Source organism: Triturus cristatus, chromosome 8 (assembly GCF_964204655.1).
Source record: "Triturus cristatus chromosome 8, aTriCri1.1, whole genome shotgun sequence".
Classification (NCBI taxonomy): domain Eukaryota; kingdom Metazoa; phylum Chordata; class Amphibia; order Caudata; family Salamandridae; genus Triturus; species Triturus cristatus.
This window is the reverse complement of record NC_140591.1, coordinates 530,453,058-530,477,535: the sequence shown is the minus strand read 5'-3', so window position 1 is coordinate 530,477,535 and position 24,478 is coordinate 530,453,058. Positions and strand designations below refer to the sequence as shown.

At 42.0% G+C, this 24,478-nt stretch overlaps 1 long non-coding RNA gene across 1 annotated transcript in view; it reads right to left on the bottom strand.

The window, feature by feature from the left end:
- LOC146802424 (uncharacterized) overlaps window positions 1-23,104 on the bottom strand; it is a 157,253-nt gene extending 134,149 nt beyond the window's left edge. The window contains exons 1-2 of the long non-coding RNA XR_014967388.1: window positions 23,070-23,104; window positions 21,859-21,972 (exon numbers count right to left, since the gene is read on the bottom strand). This is a non-coding gene — a long non-coding RNA (uncharacterized LOC146802424). The remainder of the gene's footprint in view (window positions 1-21,858; window positions 21,973-23,069) is intronic.
- Window positions 23,105-24,478: the final 1,374 nt, after the last annotated feature.

Sequence of the window (24,478 nt, the reverse complement as noted above, 5' to 3'; positions counted from 1 at the left end):
GAGATGGTTTGGAACCCACAGGATTTGATGACGGTGGCCAGAGATGACACATAGATATTGAACAGGGTGGGGCTTAGTATGGAGCCCTGAGGTACACCATTGTCCACAGTTGTGGTCTGGGATATGAAGGTGTCCAGTTGTACACATTGAGATCTATCCGATAAAAAAACTCCGCAGCCACTCTAATGCCATCCCAGTGACACCAATCTCTCACACTTTATCTAAAAGGATTCTGTGAGAGATGGTGTCAAAGGCTGCTGACAGATCTAAAAGGAGTAGCATTGTAGGGGTTCCCTCGTCTAACAGTGACCTGATCGAGTCTGTTACCTCTGTTAAATGCAATTGATCATTGGCATATTAATTCATTGCAAATCATGACATAAAAATATAATGTAATTCCTAACGCCCAGCTTTGCATCTCTAATGAGATGCAAAGTGGGCGTTCCTGACCTGACATGACAGGAGAAATGTCGCTAAGCGACATTTCTCCTGTCATCAAGCCCCACGCCATGAAGCATAGCGGAAATAAAAGTAGCGATAACCCCTGTTATCGCTACTTTCCTTACGCCTGCTTCAGGACTGACTTAGCCATGATACCCTATGGAAGGTGGATATCATGGCTAAGTTTGTGAGGCCCTATCAACAAGCTAACGCCACATTTTGTGAGATTATCGCTGGGTTTCCAGCGATAATCTCACGTTAGGCAGTTAGCGCTAGGACTTTTATCGCTTTTGAGATAAGCGTTGCTAATAGCACGCTATCTCAGCGATAAAAATCCATGCTAGCCGGCGATAATTATCCTAGCGCTAAGTGTGCTTAGCGATAATTATCGCCGGTTGTTGCTGATATGCCCCCAAGATCGATGAGAATTCATAAGGAATAAATATATGGCTAGACACATTGATTTTCGTTTGAGGATCATGAAAAACATGTCCACCTACATTGTAATTGTTCTTTCCCCCCAAGACCTCCTGAATACAGGGAATTTAAAATATAGTGTTTGTTTTGAGAAACAGCATCATTCTGCACCTTCAGGCACAGATGAATTCAGGGAAAAGAAAGGAGCATGTCTGCTCTGATTCAATCGAGTGACTTTGCTGCAGTGTGACTCAAAGGTTTAACAATACCTACTGTGGAAAGAACAGATTCCCTGTGGCTCTCTTTCTGTAGATGTGTTACACTGTCTTTAGAAGCTTCCTACAAAAACATGGAGGCATGCCATGTGTTATTTTTCTCGTACGATAACTGGCTCTTTTAAGAAGACTATTCATTTCGCTTGCTTTCCACTCTTATGAAATTCAAGTCTCATTAAAACTCTTTCTTTTGCACAACCTTCTATCACTTTGAACTATTGTTCCTGAGCAACATGGAAATTGCAATGTGGGACATATTTCCTTGGCAAAAAAACAGTTTTCGACATATCGTCTTCAAATTTGTAAAGCTAGGTCACAATAGGTATTTCGCTCAGTAATGTGACTTAAATATTGTTTACATGGTGAGCTTTTTGTGTCAAAGGCGTTTTTTTTAACAATTCACCATCCCCGAAATAAAACATAATTGTATTACAGATATAAGCAAACTGAGACAAAAAACGTAGTAGAAACACTCGAGTGCCCTGAAATCAAGTTGTTTGTTAAATTGTGTAGGGATGAGAATTGAGAGTTGTGTGGTAATGACTGTACACCTACAAATTTTCTGTGATCAATCCTGGCAGGTCAAACCTGCAAATACATGGGAAAAATGTGCATTAAATACTGATCAATGAGGATTTTTCAAGAATGGCACCAAATTTAGCATCCATTGCCCTATCTTACCAATTGCACCACCCATACAGGTGTGTTGTAATCAGGGCCAAAGTGGAAATTAAATGACGAGGGCCCAATTCACGAAGAGAATGACCACATGCAAAACTCTCCCATCACATAGGGCCTGATCACGAGTTTTGGTGTCAGGGGGTATATTATTTATCGGGTGTGATAAATAACACCTTTTACGAGTTTGTGGCAAATATCATGTAGATTCTGGAGTCTAACACACCATGGGGCATATCATCAACAACCGGCGATAATTATCGCTAAGCGCACTTAGCGCTAGGATAATTATCGCCGGCTATCGCTTGTTTTTATCGCGGAGATAGCGCGCTATCAGCGACGCTTATCTCCAGAGCGATAAAAATAAACGAATTAGCTGCCAAATGTGCAATTATCGCTGGGATTCCAGCGATAATCGCACAACGTTTGGCGCTACACTGTTGATAGGGCAGGGCAGACTTAACCATGATATCCACCTTTCATTGGATATCATGGCTAAGTCATACTAAAAGCAGGCTACTTTTCTCAATGCTATGCTTGTTAGCGTGCCCATTGATAATTGGAGAAATGTCGGTTAGCAACATTTCTCCAGTTATTTTGGGGAGGAACGCCCACTTTGCATCTCATTAGAGATGCAAAGCTGGGCGTTCAGGAAACAGGCGCTAAGGCATGGATTCATGCGTTAGCATGTCCATGCTGATCGGGCAATAACATTTTCTCTGCTTTTCGTCCGAAAACGGACGCTAAAGCGGCGATAATTTTATCGCATCGCCTTGATGATATTGCCCCCAAGATCCGCATAAACGGTAAATACTGTATGACATTCCCACATTAAATTTTTGCTGAAATTTAACAATACTAGACAGACCTTTCCGCCCAAATTGTTTTCATCACGTTCATGCAGCATTCCTACATTCCAGCAAGATTTAGTCTCCACTGCCTTACATGAGTGGGTTGAGCCTCCTAAGACAGAAATATGACCTTAAGAGGTATTAATAATAACTTGACTGTGAGGTTTTCTTTGGGGGGGGAGTTTTATATAGTGCACACTTGACCCAAAGGTATCAGAGTGATTTACTTGAGCATCAGTTGCGTTACCTGCCTGTTCGGATGGAGAACCCCAAATGGAAAGAAAAGGGGAAACAATATACATCTCACACAAATCTTACATACCTGACAAACCTTTAGCCTGCAATAACATTAAAACATCCCACAACCTAAGCTATGCAGTCTCCACTTGGACTCTTCCTCACTAACTAGAACCCACACAACAGCTCCAGACTCCAAGAGGCAGCCAGCCTAACTCACAAGGAAGTGCAAGTTCACTGAGGAAGAAATAGATATTTTGAGCTATTCACAAAGGTAACGAAAGCATGTTTACCACTTTTCACTATTCACAAAATCTGAGTGTAAAGCTAATCAAACTTACACGTTACCACTCATGCAAAAGGGGGGCGAGCCAAATGTTGAATGAAATTTACTACTGCCAAAAAGATCAGTAGTCGGTCCAGTACAACTGATTCTGCAACACTCTCCCATAGAAAATAATTAAAGATATATACTTAAAATAAAAGCCCATAGGAAATATTGATTAATGTAATAAATTCATTTAGAATAGTTAAAAATGTAACTGAATATAATTTAATGTTACAAATCATAAATAAAATAAGTATATTAATATTGTAATGGTAAATTCTTTCAAACAGCTATATTGAATTAAAGAAATTAATGTAACATATTTAATAAAATATAATTACATTACCTTTAAATAATTCTGCATAGAACTTTTAGCAATCATCGATCTATAATAGAGCATTTAAAAAAAAATAGGTGGCAATTTATCTTTTAATTTAATCTTCAGAAAATAACTTTAGTTTAAATTGATATATTTAAGTAATTAAAGGTTTGATTCAAAATCAAGTTAATAACAATGTAGTATGTTTTCTTTTGCTCCTTATTTACAATAATATTTAAAATATTTATTTTTTCCAACTTTTTGAAGTTTTATAAACCATTTCCGTTTTACCTATGCTTTACTAAAAGGAGATTTCTACCACAACTCTGGAGTCTCTCTATACAGGGAAATTTAAAAGTACGTTTTTTGAGTAAATGGAATTTGTAAAAACAACTTTATACTAAATATTATCGTAAATTAAATTGATATGTATATTTTAAATGTAGATTAAAAGAGAAAATGCAACAGTACTATTAACTTAATTTAAAATAAAATCTTTAGTTAGTTTAAATGTATTAAAACAAAGGTAATTGTTTTCTGAATCCTTAATTAGAAAATAAAGTCCCACCTAAAGTAAAGTAATTTTATTTTTATTTTATATAAATAATGATTGAAAGTGATGTAGAGAATTAGTTAATTTTAATTTAAGTATATTTTTTATTAAAATGCGATGTTGCATTAATTTTAAAATTGTAAAAATGTACTAAAATATTGTATAACTAAAACTTAAAACTGAATTATATTTGCATATGTTTTAACCTTAGATTATATTTATGTATAGGGTATTTTAAGTAAATTCATTTAATGTAATATTATTTTAATGAGTTTTATTTTAAGTGGCAGTTGTTAGCCATGTGTGGTGATGGATGTACTTTACCTCTGAGCTGGAGTAATTTACCTCGATTTTGGGTCCCTTTATGGCTGTTTGTGAATAGTAATGGTCTGACATTTTTGTTGGCGGATGCATGCCCCTCACCAACCCCCTCCCTACCCTCACTTAACCCATCCTTGCTCCTCCCTGATCCCCTCTAATTTCTTCATAAGTATTGCCCATTTTTCAGTCCCTCACTTTCGCCTATCCCACATTTGCTTTGAAATCGCAGTGGGGTGGAGAGTTCCTCAAAAGAAAAAGGTAGAGGTCCCTTAACCTTTGCACATAGGTTTGCAGAATGTGTGTAATCCTATTGTAGTGGGAGGCAGATGGGGGCATTAGACCCTTATCTGCCCCCTCAGGTTGGGCAGAGAGCCCAATAGGTACCAGTGATTATGCAGGTCTTTTTATACTCTACTGTGGGGGCTGCCCAGAATAGGCACCCCAATGCCCCCTGAAAAAATAGCCACTGTCTTTTTGCCCCCCCTTGGAGGCATATTGTGGCTATAGCCCTCAATCTGTCATGCCCCCGGGCAGCAGAAAGCCCACTAGGCACTGACCTTTTTTTGCAATATACCTAGCTGTGGATGTTGAGCCCTAGCGCAGGCGGCACCTAGGGAAACCGAGCAAACCTGTACAGTTTTTAAAAATAGACACCAAGGGAAGTCCAGGATGGGGTAACGTATGTGGCTCTCACCAGGTTCTGTTACCCAGAACCCTTTGTAAACCTCAAGTGGTACCTCACTTGTGTGGTTGGGCCTAGTACCTGAGGCAGGGATGGGCCCAAAATATATTGTGGAGACATAAAATGTATCTATCACAAAATGACCTGTTTTGAAAGGCAGCTCCTGTGCTTTTGGTCCCAGGCTCGGCGGCCATCTAGGGAAACCTACTAAACCCACTCATTTTTTAAAACTAGACACCCAGGAGAGTCCAGAGAACACTGTGTGGTTGGACATTTTTTTTACAGAGTTTTATATAGCGCAAATTTGACCAGAGGGTATAGCACCAGTTGCATTACATGAGGACTCATTCATTTTAGTTAGGTACGGGGAGATTAAGTGATCTGCCCAGAATCATATGATGTTCAACGTCATTGTCGAGCCTCGAAACCGGTTCCCCAGATTTGAGGTCAACCGCCCTAGCCGTTAGGCCAACTCCTCTGTGTCATTTGGGCTAAATTTGGGGTTTGCTGCAGATTCTAGATTGGAAATAGTTGAGGGATTCAACAAGCCATACACCCCTGGACTCCCCCGGGTATCCTATTTTCAGAATTGTGTGGGTTTGGTAGGTTTCCCTAGCTGGCCACCAAGCCTGGGACCAAAAACGCAGGTGCCCCCCTTGCAAGACTAGGTCGTTTTGTGATAGATAATTTTGATGTCTCCACAATTTGTTTCGGGCCCTTCCCTGCCGCAGGTACTTGGCCCACCCACACAATTGAGGTACCATTTTTATTGGGAGAACTGTTCCCCGACCAGAGATAACACAACTTTAACACACAGAAATGTGAGAAAAATTAGTTTTTTTCAGCTAAATGTGAGGTTTGCAGTGGATTCTGAGTTGGAAAATGTTGGGTTATCCACGCAAGGCACTCCTTCACGTGTCAAGTTTTCAGAAATGTCTGGGACTGTCCCTAGCTGGCCGCCGAGCCCGAAATCAAAAAACGCAGGTGACTTGCTCGCAAAACAAGGTATTGTTTTAATTGATAACTTTGAAGTCTCCACAGTAATTTTTGGACCGTTTCCTGTCACGGGAACTAGGTGTACCCACACATGTGAGGTACCATTCTTATCGGGAAACTTGCAGGGTTGCTGTCTGGGTGGAAGTTTGTGGCTCCCCACAGATTCCAGAACTTTCCATCACATAAATGTGAGAAAAATGTGTTTATTTCGACAAAGTTTGAGGTTTGCAAGGGATTCTATGTAACAGAACCTAGTAAGAGCCACACAAGTCATTCCATCCTCAATGTCCCTGTGTGTCTAGCTTTCAAAAATACAGAGGTTTGCTAGGTTTCCCTAGGTGGCGGCTGAGCTAGGGTCCAAAATCCACAACTTGGCACATTGCAAAAAAAGGGTCAGTTTTTCCTGGAAAAGTGTGATGTGTCCACATTTAATTTTGGGATCTTTACTGTCGCAGGCACTGGGCCTACCCACATAAGTGAGGTACTATTTCTTTAGGGAGACTTTGGGGAATGCTGTGTGGGTGGAAGTGTGTGGCTCCCCACTGATTGCAGATCTTTCCATCACAGAAATATGAGGAAACTTTGTATTTTTTTGTTACAAAGTTTGTGGTTTGCAAAGAATTCTTGGTACCAGAACCTGATGAGAGCCACATATATCACCAGATCCTGGTTTCCCCTGCATATAGAGTTTTAAAAATGTATAGGTTTACTAGGTTTCCTTAGTTACTGGAAGAGCTAGGGTCCGAAATCCACTGCTAGACTTATTCTGAAAAAGGAGCAGTTTTCACTGGAAAAATGTGATCTGCCCCCTTGGGGCCGTTTCCTGTTGCAGGCACCGGGCTTACCCACACAAGTGAGGTACCATTTTTATAGGGAGACTTTGGGGAATTTTGGGTGGCTGACATGTTGTGTTTCCCCACTGATTCCAGAAGTTTCCATCACAGAAATGTGTGGAAAATATATTTTTTTTTTACAAAGTTTTGAGGTTTGCAAGGTATTCTGGATAACAGAACCTGGTGAGAGCCACACACATCTCCGTTTCCTTAGTTGCTGGCAGAGCTTGGGATCAAAATCCACATCTAGACACATTGCAAAAAAAGGTCAGTTTTCACTGGAAAAATGTGATGTGTCCACGTTGAGTTTTGGCCCATATCCTGTTGCTGGTACTAGGCCTACCCACACAAGTGAGGTACCATTTTTATTGGGAACCTTGGAGAAAGCTGGGTGGGTGGAAATTTGTGGATACACTCAGAAACCAGATCTTTCCATCACAGAAGCATAAGGATTTTTTTTTCTTTTTTTACAAAGTTTGAGATTTTCAAGGGATTCTGTGTAAACCTGGTGAGAGCCACACCAGTCACCCATCCTGGATTCCCCGGGAAATCTAGTTTTAAAAATTGCTAGGTTGACTAGGTTTCCTTAGGTGCCAGCAGAGCTGTGGTCCGAAATCTGCAACTAGGCACATTTTGAAAAAAGTGTCCGTTATAATTGGAAACATTTGATGTGCCGATGTTGTGTTTTGGGCCATTTCCTGTACGGGTACTAGGCCTACCCACACAAGTGAGGTACCATTTTTATCAGGAGACTTTGGGAATGCTGGAAGTGTGGAACTTTGTGGCTCACCACAGATTCCAGAACTTTCTGTCACAGAAATGTGAGGAAAATGTGTTTTTTTTACAAACGTTTGGGGTTTGCAGTGGATTCTGCATAACAGAACATAGTGAGAGCCACACAAGTCACCCCATACTGGATTTCCCTGGTGACTAGTTTTCAAAAATGCATAGCTTTGCTAGGTTTCTCTAGTTGCCGGCTGAGCTAGGGTTCAAAATCCACAGCTAGGCACATTGCAAAAAAAGGGTCAGTTTTCCCTGGAAAAGTGTGATGTGTCCACGTTGCGTTTTGGGATGTTTCATGTCACGGGCACTAGGCCTACCCCCACAAGTGAGGTACCATTTTTTTCGGGAGACTTTGGGGAATGCTGGGTGTGTGGAAGTTTGTGGGTTTACACATATTCCAGAACTTTCAATCACAGAAATGTGAGAAAAATATTTTGAGGTTTGAAAGGGATTCTGGGTACCAGAACCTGGTGAGGTGAGAGCCACACAAGTCGCCACAACCTGGATGCCCCTGGATATATAGTTTAAAAAAATGTATAGGTTTGCTAAGTTTCCTTAGGTGCCGGCAGAGCTAGGGTATAAAATCCACAGCTAGGCACATTGCGAAGAAGGGTTCATTTTCACTGGAAAAATATGATGTGCCCATGTTGCATTTTGAGATGTTTCCTGTGCGGGTTCTGTGCCTGCCCACACCAGTGAGTTACCATTTTTATAGGGAGACTTTGGAGAATGCTGGGTGGCTAGAACTTTGTAGCTCTCTACAGATTCCAGAACTTTCCATCACAGAAATGTGGGGGCATTTTTTTTTAATTACAAGGTTTGAGGTGTGCAAGGGATTATGGGTAACAGAACCTGGTGAGGGCCACAGATGTCACCCCATCCTGGATTCCCCCGAGTTTCAAAAAATGTATAAGTTTGTTAGGTTTCTTTAGCTGCCAGCGGAGACAGGGCTGAAAATATGCAACTAGGCACATGCGGTCCGTTTGAGGTTTGCAAGGGATTCTGCAGAACAGACCCTAATGAGAGCCAAACAGTCATCCTATCTTGGATTTTTCTGAGTGTTTAGATTTAAAAAATGTATAGGTTTTCTAGGTTTCCTTAGGTGCCGGCTGAGCTACTAAGTTTGAGGTTTGCAAGGGATTCTGGGTAACAGAAGCTAGTGAGAGCCACACAAGTCACCACATCCTGGATTCCTCGAAATATCTAGTTTAAAAAAATGTATAGGCTTGCTAGGTTTCCTTTGGTGCTGACTGAGCTAGGGTCCAAAATCCACAGATAGGCACATTGCGAAAAAAGGGTAATTTTTCGGTGGAAAAATGTGATGTGTCCACGTTGGGTTTCAGGCATTTCCTGGTGCGGGTACTAGGCCTACCCACACAAGTAAGGTACCATTTTTATCTGAAGAGTTTGGGAAACACCGGGTGGCTAGAAGTTTGCGGCTCCCCACAGATTCTAGAACTTTCCATCATGGAAATGTGAGGAATTTTTTATTTTTTTGTTGTTTTTTTTTACAAAGTTTGAGTTTTGCCAGGGATTCTGGGTAACATAAGCTAGTGAGAAATGTATAGGTTTGCTAGGTTTCCATAGGTGTCGGGTGAGCTAGGGTCCAAAATCCACAGCCAGGCACATTGCGAAAAAAGGGTAAATTTGCATTGGAAAAATGTGATGTGTCCACATTGCGTTTTTTGCTGTTTCCTATCATGGGTTCAAGACCAACCCACACAAGTGAGGCACCATTTTTATTGGGAACTTTGGGGAATCCTGGGTGGCTGGAGGTTTATGGCTCCCCGCAGATTCCTGAACTTTCCATCACAAAAATGTGTGGAAAATATTTTTTTTTTGACAAAGTTTGAGATTTGCAAGGGATTCCCGGTACCAGAACCTAGTGAAAGCCATACAAGTCACCACATCCTGGATTTCCCTGGGTGTCTAGTTTAAAAAAATGTATAGGTTTGGTAGGTTTCCATAGGTGCAGACTGAGCTAGGGACCAAAATTCATAGCTCGGCACATTGCAGAAAAAGGGTCAGTTTTCACAGGAAAAATGTGATGTGTCCATGTTGCATGTTGGACCTTTCCTGTCACAGACACTAGGCCTACCTACTCAAGTGATGTACCATTTTTTATCAGGAGACCATGGGAAACACAGAATAGTAGAACAAGTGTTATCACCAATTGACTTTCTTTGCATTTCTGCCTTCCAAATGTGAGACAATGTGTAAAAAAGAAGTTATGTTGAAAAATGTAATCTAACTCACATGCTTATATTGGTACCCACAATTTCGGAAACGTGCAAATAGCTACTGCTTCTAAACTCTATATTTTGTTCCCATTTCGGAAATATGTAGGTTTCTTTGGTACCTATATTTCACTCTTTATATTTTACCAAATCAATTGCTATATACCGGGTACATAATTAAAAACCATGGCAAGATGCAGCTCAGTTATTGGCTTTGGGTACCTCTGATCCTTCGTGAAATTACAAAGTTCTATATATATCCGCAATCAAAAACGGTCCAATGGACTTAACAGTATATTGATTTAAAAAATCTGGCATACTTAGAAGAGGTTACAGGTGAAATTGTTGGCACACATGGCTGTTTTTCCAAGTCAATTTCAATTTTTTGGTATTTCAATTGTTAGTTTCTGTAGAAGAACCTTGAAGGATCCACATAAATGACCCCTTGTGGAATTTAGAATTTTATCTACTTTTCAGAAATGTATAGTTTTCCAGCATCCGTTTTTTGTTTAATACCCATTTCTACCACTAACTGGAAGGAAGTTGAAAGCACAAAACAATCGAAAAATAGGCTATGCCCCAGTAAAATGCCAAAACTGTGTAGAGAAATTTAGTTTTCTAAGAAACGTCAACCTGTTCCTCAAAGCTGGGAAGATGGTGATTTTAGTACCACAAACCCTTTGTTGATACGTTTTGCAGGGGGAAAAAACTAGACGATTTCTTCTGCAGGACCTTTTTCCAATTTTTCCTAAAGAAATCAAAAAATAGCTGTGTTTTGGTCAATTTCTTGGTCCTCTTCAGGGAAATTAACAAACCCTGGGTACTTTTAGAATCCTCAAGATGTTGGACGAAAAGGACGCAAATTTAGCATGGATACCTTATGTGGACAAAACGTTACAGCGGCCTAAGCGCGAACTACCCCAAATAGCCAAGTAAGGCTTAGCACAGGGGGGGGGGGGGAGGCCTAGCAGCAAAGGGTTGAACATACAAAACAATAATTAACAAGGTTGCTTCTGAGGGCTTCTTGCCTCACTCAAGTATACCTTTTTGCTGTAACCTATTTTAGAAAAAATACGGTGGTCTTCCATTTCCTCCTAAGCCATGGAAAATAATTCTACAGCAGTGAGTCCTGCAGAGAATCTGCCCCAAAGGGTTGAAAACTAAGCTTTACAACAGTCAGCTGGAATCCCTGCAAAAATATCATTGTATAGCGGGTATGAATGCTATCATTCTTTTTAGAAGCTGTTGTGCTCTCCTGCTAAAAGCGTTTTGTGCATCTGGTGTAGAATCGTAAGCTAGATACTAAAGCAAACATAGTCCTGTCACCAGGCTGTTCATTGTCTTAGGTTTTGCTATTCAAGTTTGAGTAAACTGAAAAGTACACACCAGTTTGTGTGTGAATCAAATGTTTGTATGAAGCCTTTATCTATTAGGAAATTGGTCTCCATTGTTACCACTCCCACGGATACTGCACAGCACACGGTTGTTGACGGTATTACATTGTTTAGACATAGCCACCTCTATAACTTGTGGGTCACAGCTGAGTCTACACTGCATTAAACTCAAAGGTTCGGAATTATGCTGGCAACGACAAATGGGTGAGCAGTGAGCTGTTCTGGCGACGCCTATGTTTTTGAGATATATCCTGCGTGCATCATTTGTGCATGTTTTAGAGGTGTAAACTCTCACAGTGGGGGCTTGAATTGCTTTTTCTAACTGTCAGAGCAGGGAATCCGACATTATCCCGCCCAGTCGTCCTGCTCTCAAGGTCAGCTTATTTGACTCTGAGGAAGCAGGTATTTCACACCACATTACCTTTGTAAATACTACCGCTGGAGGGAAGGGCAACCAGCAGAAATGAATTATTCCTGAAACTTACAGGCAATACACAGTAGGTTTCATAATGTTAGCATTTCACTATATTTAGCGAACATCTACATACACAATTGAACTATATGTTTGATGCATATAAATGTTGAAAAGCTACATTAGCTATGCGGTGGAAATAGTTCGCTGTAGCTAGCCACAGTAACAAAATGCTTTTCTGAATATATGGCATGTCCCACTTTTATTTAAATATTGAATACCAAGTTTTGTGGATTGCAAATCACACCTCGTTAAAAGTACGTTTTCTACATGCCAAAGTGATTTCTGCAATGTTTTAGCAGGTCAGTTGGAATACAATGGTAGGCCAGAAACCATGTTTTACCCACTCTCATCTATGGGTTCTGTAGATGCACGCTGCAGCTCACATGTGACATTTAACATTTATGCTGCTGGTGCATGTCCCACATCATGATACTGTGACACTAACTACAAATTAAGCATGACAATTTGGCTTAGCAATATTTACACCATGTTTATGGGTCAGAATGCACAAACATACAGACTTTTCCCACACAACACTCATGGGTTTTGACGCTACCCCAGATTTACTTAATCACGTAAACTCGGGGCAGCGCCAAAACTTATGCTTCCCGAAGCAAGGCGTAAGGAGGAGAAATATTTCTATTTCTCCTTCATTTTTCCTCATTGCAAGTGTGCTGCATTCTACAGCACACATAGAAAGAGGAAATGCCTCTTGGAATTGGTTTTTTTTAAAGAAAGGTACCATTTCCTGCACAAAAACAATCCTGCATGTAACGCAGACACCCTTGCACCATGGTGCAAGGGTGCCTGCGTTGGCACTAGGCAGCAAATTGTGCACCAGCACAGGCAGAGCCAGTTTGGGAACCCAAAGCAGCCCTGGCATGTTTCACAGGCCAGTTGCTGGGATAAGCAATGCCTGGCCCCGGGAAGCTGGGAATGATTGCATGCTGCTTTTGTTACAGGGGGCCCGATATTGCAGCACCACTGCCGAACCGCCACCCTTTAACAAAACGGCCCACTGTAAAAAAAATGGCCAACACATTTTCAGCCTCCCGAGGAAATGCCCGTTGACTGGTACGGCCTGTCTGGCCCTGAGCACAAGGGGTAAGGACAGGAATGCACTGTATTTCATAAATACGGTGCATTCCTGCCCTTTCACGTTCGCATAGGGCCGCACAGCAAGCATACTTGCGGAGCAGCCCTACGCCAATTCCCCATAAATAAGGCCCTCAGAGTGCACAAAGTCAAAAAGCCAGTAAAGCTATTGTATAAAACTGCAAATTGGCTACAGTTGCAAAGAAGGGAGTGATGTATCAATACTTTTTCATTATTGAAAAACAAACACCCTGATGCAAAACATATTTTTAAAAGAATAGTTATACCTTTCCCTCATAGGTGCAAATTGGTCTCTTACTAGTAATGATAATTTGTGAGGTGGTACACTTGAGTGCATGGATGTAATGTAGGAATTACCAGGGCTCACAGTTGCAACCCCTAGCTTGGCCCTTGCTACCCCTATCACATTTGTGTGGCCCATAGCCTTAAAGGCTGCATAGGAAGCAACAAGAATGGGAGGAACAGACATTTTCATTCCTTTCTACTTAAAGGACCAGCTTTTGAAGGCAGCACTGAGCAAAATTGAAATATTTAAATGTTTCAACTTCTGGGAACAGCTAAATTGTGGCTTAGCAACACATTTTGGGGCTTCCAGCCTCCACCAAGCACAAGTCTGCTTAATCTGTGAGCTGTGGATTTTGGTGTACTTCCAGAGTGGCCAGTATTGCTTCCCAGTGTTGTTGGACCCCAGCTTTCTTTCTGGTATGTTACCTGCACTTTTGCAGAAGAAAGCATTTTTGAAACCTTCCAGGAGTCATAGTATGGCAGTCTCAGTAAGTGGTTTCATTTGACTTTTTGTTTAATTTGATTCATCTTTGCAAACCAATTTGCGAATGTGTGCGTTGTATAGCATTACATATCAGTCAAGCAGGGCCAGACTGGGAACTCAAAGCCGCCTTGGCAAATTTAGTCAGACCAGCCCTCGTATGGAGCATAGCGAGCGATCCTGACCACTATAAGGGAGTTTTTGGGAGGTTCTCCCCCCAAAAATCTTTGGGAACAAATGCATTTTACAGCACATTTTTCAGTATATATTTGTTAGACCTGGCACCATTGGCGTGGGTCTCCCTTCCATTTTTTGCTGTTGCCTCCTGTGTTTTTGCTATATGTTTTGCTGGTCTAGATGCTTTGGGCACTGTGCCACTGCTACTCAGTGACACAGTGCAAGTGCTCCCTACGTTTAATTGATGTAATAGATTAGTGACTCTATGATTGACCTATTTGGTTTACTTGTCAGACCCTAGTCCAGTGCAGCATGTGTGCCCAAGGCCTGTAATTGAAATACTGCTGGTAGGCTTGCAGCATTTGTTGTGCCACCCGCAGCTTGTAAAGTGTGTCTCGGGCCTGCCATTGCAGAGCCTGTTTGCAGTCCAGTACTGCCATGCTGACTTGGTAAGTGCACCCACTTACTAGTCCCTAAACCTTCCCTTTCCTACATATTAGCCACCCCTAAGGTAGGCCTACGGGCAGGGTGCATTGTAAGTAAAAGGTAGGACATGCCCTGGTGTGTGTGTGGCATGTCTGAATTACAGCCATTTTCGTTTTTCACTATTGCAAGACTACCTGCTCCCATAGGCCGGAATGGGCAGTTTGATTATAACATCTTATAATCCTAACTGACCCAGGGAAAAAGTTGAAATTCGAGTTTAGTAAGCCTGAACTCAGAATGTTAAAATACATCTTTTAGTGTGGGTGATTTCTACATTCTGTGTTTGAAAATACCACTTTTAGAAAGTAGGTCTTTTCTTGCCTAACCATCCAGCCTGCCTCTGCTAGGTTGTATATTGCATGTCTGGTTTGTGAGTGACAGGGGCTGGGGTGGTTCCAGGAGACAGGGTGAGTCAGCACTAGGCTGAATAGACCTATCTGCATTGGGAGTAGTGGGAGGAGTAGCACCTGGGCCTGAATAGGGCTGTGCCTGCCTTCCACAATGCTGGCTCCACCTCCACCTCCTGTCTGATGACCCTGACCCACACTGACAAAGGATGACGTTGTGCACTGGCAGAATGCACCCAGAACTGGTTAGGACTAGGTACAGGCCCTTTCTACCTTCAGAGACACAGCATTTGTGTGTATAAAAAGGGGTACCCAGAACTTTAGATCACTTCTGGGAATCAAGATGAACCTTTGCTGAGGAGAAGAACCAGGAACCTGAAGGAGGAGACTACCCCTGTGCTGTGTGTTTGGGGGTTGGCCTGCAGTGGTTGCTCCATTGCCAAAGAAAGGAGAAAAGGACTGAGTGTGCTTTCATCATCTTGAAGAAGATCTCCAAGGGCTTGAAGATTGAGCTTGCCTCCTGCCTGAAGTCTCAGGGATACAAGACTTCACCACCAGCTCCCCCTGAATTCCCTTGCTGGGAATTGAAGTGCCTGCTGTTGTGCTGGGCCTTCTAGAATACTGCGTGTCGCTGGGAGCTGGAAGTGCGATTCAACAGCAAAGAAGCATGTCGCCACCGCAGCAGGTGTCGCGGCATCACTAAGTAAGTGTGCCACCGCTGCCACTGTCGCCATCGCATCACCGAGGTGCGTCGCATCACCGGAGAAGCGTGCCACCGCCGCAGAGGTCATCGTCGTCTCACCGGAGAAGCGTGTCACAGGGCCTCTTGCGGCTCAGAAGTTCACCGATCCGCCGCACGGCCGTCTGGCATGCACGCATCGCATCTACGTTGTCGCACCATTACCAAGACACCATTTTGTTGCATTGCATCGGAGCGTCATAGCATCGGATCGCAGTAAGAAACCGGCTCGTCAGCTCCCCACATAGTAAGGAAGCGAGCCTCAACTCCCCTGCGCAGCATTAAGGAATTGACGCATCCACTCCCCTGATTGTAAGGAATGGCGCATCACCTTCCCTGCGACCCTTTTGTTTGTTTTGCATTACGTATCCCAGGTACTTTGAGAGTAAAGTGTTGCATTTACAACCTAAAGTGAACCAATATATTTATACCATTTTAAAGACTTATTTTGATTACAGTATTGTGGATTTTTGTCATTGGTCTTGTGTTAAGTCTAGTAAAGATTACTTATTTTTTTCTAAACCTGTGTGGTGTCCATCTGTAATGTTTTCACTGTATTACTGTATGTGTTCACAAATGTTTTACACACTGCCTCTGAGATAAGCCTGACTGCTCGTGCCAGGCTGCCAAGGGGGTGAGCAGGTGTTATTTTAGGAGTGTAGCCCCTTACCCTGACTAGACGCAAGGGTCCCTATTTGGACAAAGGTGCCAACCATTGCCAACTAGAGACCCCCAAATCTAACAATATTCAATTATATTAGCTTTTAAAATATAGTAAATTATGACCTTACATTGCATCAGGATGCAACAATCTTTTTTGGGACTTTTCAATGATTCCATCGCTATCACACTCCAACAGTGCCCTTCTTCTCTCCATAGCCCCTCTCTCACAATTATTTAAATTATGTTATAGGGCCTCTCATACCACTGTAGGGTGTCGGCGCACTTTACATCACACATACATACAGAGACAATGAATCATATGAGTGTAAATGAGTATAAAGAAAATATTACATGACACAAATGAGACTACAAGGGATAGGATTTACATGTCATCCATACTGGTAGGCATTATTTAAGAGTGCTTGGGCCTCAAGAAACACAAACCCAGGATTCAAAACGAAACAGTGGTTAGGGTTGGCTGTACTATTAAGAATGTATTTCTACTCAATCACACCATTTTTAGCAACATTAGGATAATGAAAGACTGAGAATGAACATAATTTTCTAACCTGTGCCATTTAGCCTTCATGCAGCTCTTTGATGGCAGTTCATAGCTCACTGTGCTAGATTACGATTGTAAATTATGAATTGCACAGTAACAAAGGGATCTCTGTGACAAAAGCAGTAAGCCACTGAGCTATGCAAATAAAATACTGTTCTGTGAAATGTATGGTGCATATTCTTTGCAGCAGGCATATTAAGCCTCTGTGCTACCTTAGATTAGACAAAACTGCCACTAGACAGAACTAGATATTTCTCCAGCAGGAACATTAATCACCAGAGTTATCTTGACAATTGTATTGTTGCCTGAAAACTGCTAAATATTCATGGAACTCTGCAGCTAGTGCTTTTAAAACTGCTGCACTGCAACGAAATCAGTCCCAAAGATTAAACCTGCCCCCCACCCCCCCCCACCCTTCTAGCCACCAAGGGGAAATGCGCGATGCCCGGTCCGGCCAGTCCGGCCTTGCTACCAAGTCATCTGTTATCCTGATTGTGTATTGGTGTGACATTTCAATGCCTTATGTGTGACCCTTTATCCCAAAATCTGTGTTGCTTGGTACTGTTAGGGTACAAACACTGCACCCGTAAATTCTGGTATCCTGAGGTAACACCTCACCAGTACCACCTCTTCTCATCTTCTACCATCATGGAGCCCATCTGAGATGTCCCGACGCTTCTCTACCTGCTCGACCATGTTCAAAACCCGCTCCGTCACAGAGGAAATCAGCCGTAAGTCATACAACTACCAGTTTCAATGGACTCATCTGCAAAATGATGGCCCGCCATGGATTAGGCTAGGGAGATGGAGTCCCTAAGTAATTTGCACCAATACTGGGACCCTGTCTGGTATTGTTTCATACCAGTAATCAAAAATAAATCTGCAGGATGCCCTCCTAGGCCAATACACTGGTATTCCACAGGCACACTGTACACAAATGATCATGTTTGCAAATTATATTCAGTGAGTGTGATGTGTGCATTATTTGTGTTCCACAACAGCACCTCTTCATCAATATCACACCAATTAATTTCTGTCACACACTTATTTTGCCATTTATCACTTGCCTGCCATGTCACAACTGATCTTTATGGTTCATGCAACTTACCATATGTCAAGTGTTGATAAAGTGAGACGGAAGTGACTACAACAACCAAGAGGCCCTGTCTCTCCAACTCTAACCAAGATTCTAGACTCCTTTTGCCCCTTCTCACTTGTCTGCCATGTCATACTGATCTTCACTGTTCATGCAGCTTATCATTTCTCAAGTGTTGGAAAATCGAGATTGAAGTGACTACAATTACCATGAGGCTCTGTCACACCAACTCTAACCAAGATGCTAGACTCCGTTTGCTGCTTCTCACTTGCCTACCATGTTACTACTGATCTTCATACATCATGGAGCTTACCATTTCTCAAGTGTTGGCTAAGTTGCATTGCGGAAACTACAACCACCAAGAGGTCCTTTCACTCCAACTCTAACCAAGATGCTAGACTCCTTCTGCCCATTCTCTCTTGTTTGCCATGTCACAACTGATCTTCACTGTTCATGCAGACTACCATTTCTCCAGTGTTGCTAATGTGATATTGAAGTGGCTACAACTACCATTAGGCGCTCTCACTCCAACTCTAACCAAGATGCTAGATTCCTTTTGCCCCTTCTCAGTTGTCTGCCATGTTACTACTGGTCTTCACATATCATGCAGCTTACCATTTCTCAAGTGTAGGTAAAGTGACATTAAAGTGACTACACCTACCATGAGGCCTTTTAATTCCAACTCTAACCTAAATGCTAGACTTTGTTTGCCCCTTCTCACTTGTCTGCCATGTCACTACTGATCTTCTCACATCATGAGGCTTACCATTTCTCAAGTGTTGGTAAAGTGACTATGAGGTGACTATAACTACCATTAGGCCCTCTCACTGCATCTCTAACAAAGATGCTACAGTGAATGTGACACACTCACATTGCACACATCACAGGTTCTGTTTTGATGTCAAAGAAACATCTGTATGGATGTGTCACTAAAGCGAAACACACCTTCTCTGCTATAACTATGTATTGGACTCCCACCCATCACCCACATGAAAAGGCAAATGATAGCCAATGTAATTTCATGGAATCAGTGTGAGAACCATTTTAAGCAAACATAAGGAACTGGTCCCAGAATGCTTGTTCAAGGTCCAGGGAAGACCTGGCTTGGCAGTTCGCGCTGGACTATTCCCATGAGGAATAGGGTCAAGGCTGATTTGCATATGGCTGGGTCTGACCTGGGGTGACGAAGTGAGCTAAAGAACAGTGATTAATTCAACCCAGATCTGCCTGAACGTCTGAAAAGTTTCAGCGCTCTGTCCATCATCTCCTTGTATTCGCTTAGAACCATTTTAAGGGCACAAGGGAAACCCTCTCTGCATGATAGCTATACTTCTATCAGGGGGAGCCCTGATGGGCTGGAGCCCTTGGGTACAGTACATTTTGCACATGTCTGACAAACTCCATGTGCACTGGACCTGGGAACTAACGCATATCAGGGACAACCAATAGCATAACCAAGTGCCATGCATGTATAGGCAATGGGTAAGTGCAACTTATGAAAGCAAATACAGCACTAATAGCATGTAGCACACATCAAGATGAAGTAGCTGAACGTACACACTGCAAAATGGATACATGTCCATGCAGGACTCCACCAAGGTATGACAAGGTAACACCCTCCATGTGTGGATACACAAATATCTAACTTTAACACATCAAACACATATCTAACCTACATCATAGGGAGAAAGGCTACCAAAATGACTTTGACGGTGGCCAGGCCAAGCTAAAATACTTGCCATATAACATGTCATCCAAAGCAATGTCTGCCCCACTTGGATATAATCCCACATAGACATCCATCCGACTTTTTACTTTGTCCTGTACTAGCTCCAAGGTCACATCATACTAACCACTTCAACTGGATCAGCAGTCAGGGATGAGACAAACACAACTGAACTCACCCATCACTAACTATACAATAACATCAATTAGTAGTAATAGCAGGACCAATGTCTTCAAAACTAGGAAAGGTTTTATTGAATGGCTGAAAAACAAAGTCCAATGGCAAGTCCATTTTGTCATTCATGCCACGGCACAAGGTTGTGCCATCAAACTTGCCCTTACTGACACTGCCAGGGAGCCTCCTCACATAGGGGCATCCATTGGGCATAGCAGGCACCTCGAAGATGGTACTTGGAAATGGGGGGCAGAGGTTTTAGGGAGTGGTAGGTTTGTCATTGGTAGGGGTCTTCCTGGGTTTGGGTAGGTTTTGGCTGGGTTTACTTTTAGGAGGGTACTTATGTTTTATTTCTTTTTGGGGCTGGGTTCAGGGGGGTGCCGAGGCTGTTTTTCAGTGGTGGAGTGGGAAGTGGAAGGGATGGGTTTGGGTGTGGAAGAGGCTTTTGTGACTTTGGGAGGGGGGTCAGGTTTCAGAGGGGTAAGGACAAGGACAAACATGACAGATTAACAGGGAAAATGGGTAGGATCTTCGGGATGGAGTTTGGTTTTGGAGGAAGAGGGAGTGAAAGTATGAGGTATGTCTGCTGTCTGCACTATGTGTTGTGTTGGTGTCTGTTTTTTTGATGGGAGTGATGAGGATATGCTGGGTGTTGTGGAAGGGCCAGTGAGTGGGAGTGCAGTGTTTGTGGGAATGCTGTGTGTTGTGTAGGGGTGAGTGACTGTTGGTGCGATGTTTGTGAAAATTCTGGGTGTTGAGCAGGTGTCTGTGGCTATTTGGTATGGTGTCTGCGGAAATGCTCGGTGTTGTGGAGGGGTCTGTGGGTGTGAGTGTGGTGTCTATGGTTAAGGGTGTGTCTGTGGAGGGCTCTGTATGTGTTTCTGTGGTGCCTGTGTGTATGCAGAGGGTGGTGGGGGAGGTGAGTGTCTGCTGTGTGCATGTATGTTTGAATTTTTGGATGTCTTGTGTTTGTGTGTGGTGCTTGTGTGTGATGAAGTGTGTGCATGCTTAGATGCGCATGTGCTTGGGATAGGAATGGGAATAGGGAATTTGGATGAGGAATGGTCAGCCGTGGGGTGTAAGGGTGGGATGGGTGGAGGGCTGCTGTGAGGGGTGAGGCCAGAGCAAGAAAAGATCTCTGTAGGGAAGACAGGGCAATGTGAATGCCTTCCAGGTAGGAATTAGCGAGGCAATCCCCTAGGAAAGATTACTTGACAGGTCAGGGTACAGGGGGAAAATAAACAAAAACTGCAAGAAAGAAAATCCCTCCAGACCTAGATTTCTTTGATTAATGGCTAAGTAGAGCTCAAAGATAGGGCATCAAAAAGCATAATTCCCCACACAAAAAGCAATTAGTCATTCTTACAAATTCTATTTAATATTTTTCCTTTTTTTACTTGTTTATCAAATATTTTGCATTGAAAACAGATACATAATTCTTAACAATTAATATCACAATTTTTGCAAAAATATCACTGTATACCGTTATTCAAATACAATACATATATCACAATTTATTTCAACACATGTGAAATACCAGATGACTAAACAGTTTCATTCTACACACCCCCACACGCAAACACACCTCTATCTGATCTGCAACCACATCCCTTACACACAATACACACACACTCTACACCCCAGAACAACACTGCATGCACAGATGGGAAAATCCGGGTGGTAAAATCAACCCTTGATTGCTGTGCTGATAGTTGGGGGGTCTCACTCTAGCAGCTCGGCGTACGTTTCAATGTGGAGAGTAATTAGATTTAGCTATTTATCGTTTTCGCAAAAGCCCAAGGAGATATCTTACATTTCTCCTACTATATATACACAATAAAAACAAGCAAATGTGCCACTTCTGAGCATTTTCAAAGACTAGTATTGTCTATAGTGTGCAATTAGTGACATTTGTTCTCATACCGCCATGTGAAGATCATAGAGGAAAAACCAGAATCATGAACATCATTGCATATGTATAAACCTATAAGAAATGAGCAAGACTCAGAGTTGTGCTTAAAATTTGTGGAAAACAGACTGTGTATAGAAAAGAAGAAAATATTTATAAATATCAAAAGGAAAAGGAAAAGGAATTGTATTCATTATACATCCTGCAAGTACATTCATTTCCCTTACTTAAAAAACATGCTCCCAATAATCAATAAGCAGAGCCTGTTACTTATTACCTGTAAATAATGCAAAGGAAGGTTTCTAAACATACATAGATGTTCTGGTCAAATGATAGTTGATGGCTATGTCGCTGCAGAGCCTGGTTTCCTGGAATCGAATCTCTCAATTGTCTACAACATAATAAGACAGAGCAGGCAGATCTGTTGGTTATCGCATAGTTGCGGAGTACGTGGATATTACATCCTAATATTGTCACTTAATCATAAGGTACATGAATTTTGGACCCTAATGGTATCTCATAGTAAGAATCATTACCTGTTAATCACAGTCTTCATATATATGGGTCTCTGGAATCCTCATGTGTGCAGGTACCACCATTTATTATTACAATTTCTCAATCTTACTAAGATGAAGTGAATGTTATCTCCTGCACAATCTATATATTAGAGGAGAAGAACATATAGATTAGGGATGTTTTATACACATATTGTCCCCTTACATGTTGTCTCTGAATGCAATGTATGCCCATATGTTCTCCCGCCTGGGATTATGAAGTGGCATACCTCTAACTGTTCCAATCTTAATCAGGGGATATTCTCCTGGCTGTCCTCCTGGGTGTTGCCACCGATATTGACTTAGTTTGTTCTCTATGTTTACACCAACGTACTATAGGTATTCAGACATTTGTAGCCTATATGTGAGAAGAGAGAGCGCAGTAATTAGGGCAGCCTATTTATATATTTACTATTTATAGACTACGAAATAATTTCCCCTTTATGCTACAAGCTACCTGGGGAAATAAAATATATAGGGCCATATACCTCTAATGAGCCCTTCTTCGATGTAAGTTGACTCATAGTTTGTTAATCGACTTATTATATGTATGGCTCCTGGGGCCTGGCTTCTTTGTATATAGCTGATTCCCTGAGCAGGACAAGTGCTGTGAAAAAATAAAATAAACGGAGGAAAATACGCAAATTATTCATCAGGCATAATAACACGCACCGAGGGTTCTGTTGTTGATAACCATGTCAATCTTTAACAACTGACCCGTTGGTCCCTGTTTAGCCACCTTACCACTACATTGGTCCCATGGTACACGTCTCATTTTGTAGTTACTGATGGACGATAGAAGCAAAGCGTGGGGTGCTCGAGCTTTGCATATACTGCCACCAATATGGTATTCCCATATACCGATATTCCTGCTAGTTTATAAACAACCCGCCGATAGGACATGGAGAATCGCCAAATGGTCCACGTATCTTACCTCTCGCTTAAGCGGTCCCTGCCGGAAGTTCCTTTTTCATCTGGCATCCATCAACGGAGTGTTACTCACACGCTTCTAATTTATACCACATACAGCGCCATTAGTTGGCTCCTGATAGAGTGCGCCCACTAATTATGATGACATCATATCTGGAAAACTGGAATTAGTCATGGAAAGTGAAAAAAGGTTGATTTATGTAAGCGCCATCTTGGAACGATGTAATCTCCAACTATCTCCACCATCCGAGACCAGTCAGCTGTTTCCCCATCATGGTATAGGACCCATGCTCTGACACCAAAATACTCTCAATGGCCCTAAAATATTATGTGTAAATCCATCTTATGAATGTCTTAGTTTTTCTATCTCGTTATAGTGTATTCTAACTTCATTCTTGGTTTACCTAAAAGAGTGCCATATCGAGACATTATCATGTCTGACGATCTTTAACATCATTGTTAGGTCTGATAAACTTGGTCCTAGGAGAAGATGCTATATCTGTTTCAGGCAGTGCTCCCAATTGTACTCAGGTATTACATTAAAGATTTATGTATGGAGGCACCATCTTTAAATAATATAATCTCCAACGATCGCCACCATCCAAGCCCGCGGTACCCCCATCATAGTGTGAATCACCAAATCTGTCTCACAGCCACTCCCACTCATATTCGACTGATGTATATACAACCAAAATCTGAGTATATTGAGATTTTTCTTCTTGTTGGGTGTTCTGCAGCCGATCTAAGTTTACTGATAAGTGCACCTTATAGAAACGATGTGCCGTCAGACGATCTTGGCCATCTACAATTAGTCCAACAGCCTTGATCATACAATAAGGTGCTATATCTGTTGCCTGCAGCGCTCCCAATTATACTATGATATAGCATGTTACTCTACATGCTAAATGTCAGTGTATTTATGTCTACATGTTAAGTGTATATGACACATGTTTAGAAGGAGCTAATCCCAGACAGGGCTAGTATACAGGGTGTATCTATAGGAAATCTCAAATTAAGGCCATCATACGATCCTGATTTGTTTACAGTAGTACGTCCATGTCCCAATCGATGGGTACATACAGCTCTTTCTACCATTGTAGGTGTGACCCATCTCAAAATTACATGATTATGAGATAATTTACTAGTGGTAAGTATCACTAATCTAAAAGCTATCGAGATCAAAGTACTAAAACAAGGGGTATTTTAATTAAAGACTACCATGAGATTAATCTGTCATGGATATCTATGCGAACCACTCATAGGAATAGTAGGGCTTGCTAGCCACCAGTGTGAGATCTCCATAGCTCATCATGCTGCAGCCACTAGGTAATCTGCCAAATTATCTCTTCATTCAAACCATCCTTAACAGAGTTAAGGGTGTAGATCCAAAAGGTTTCCCGACATTTTCGTACA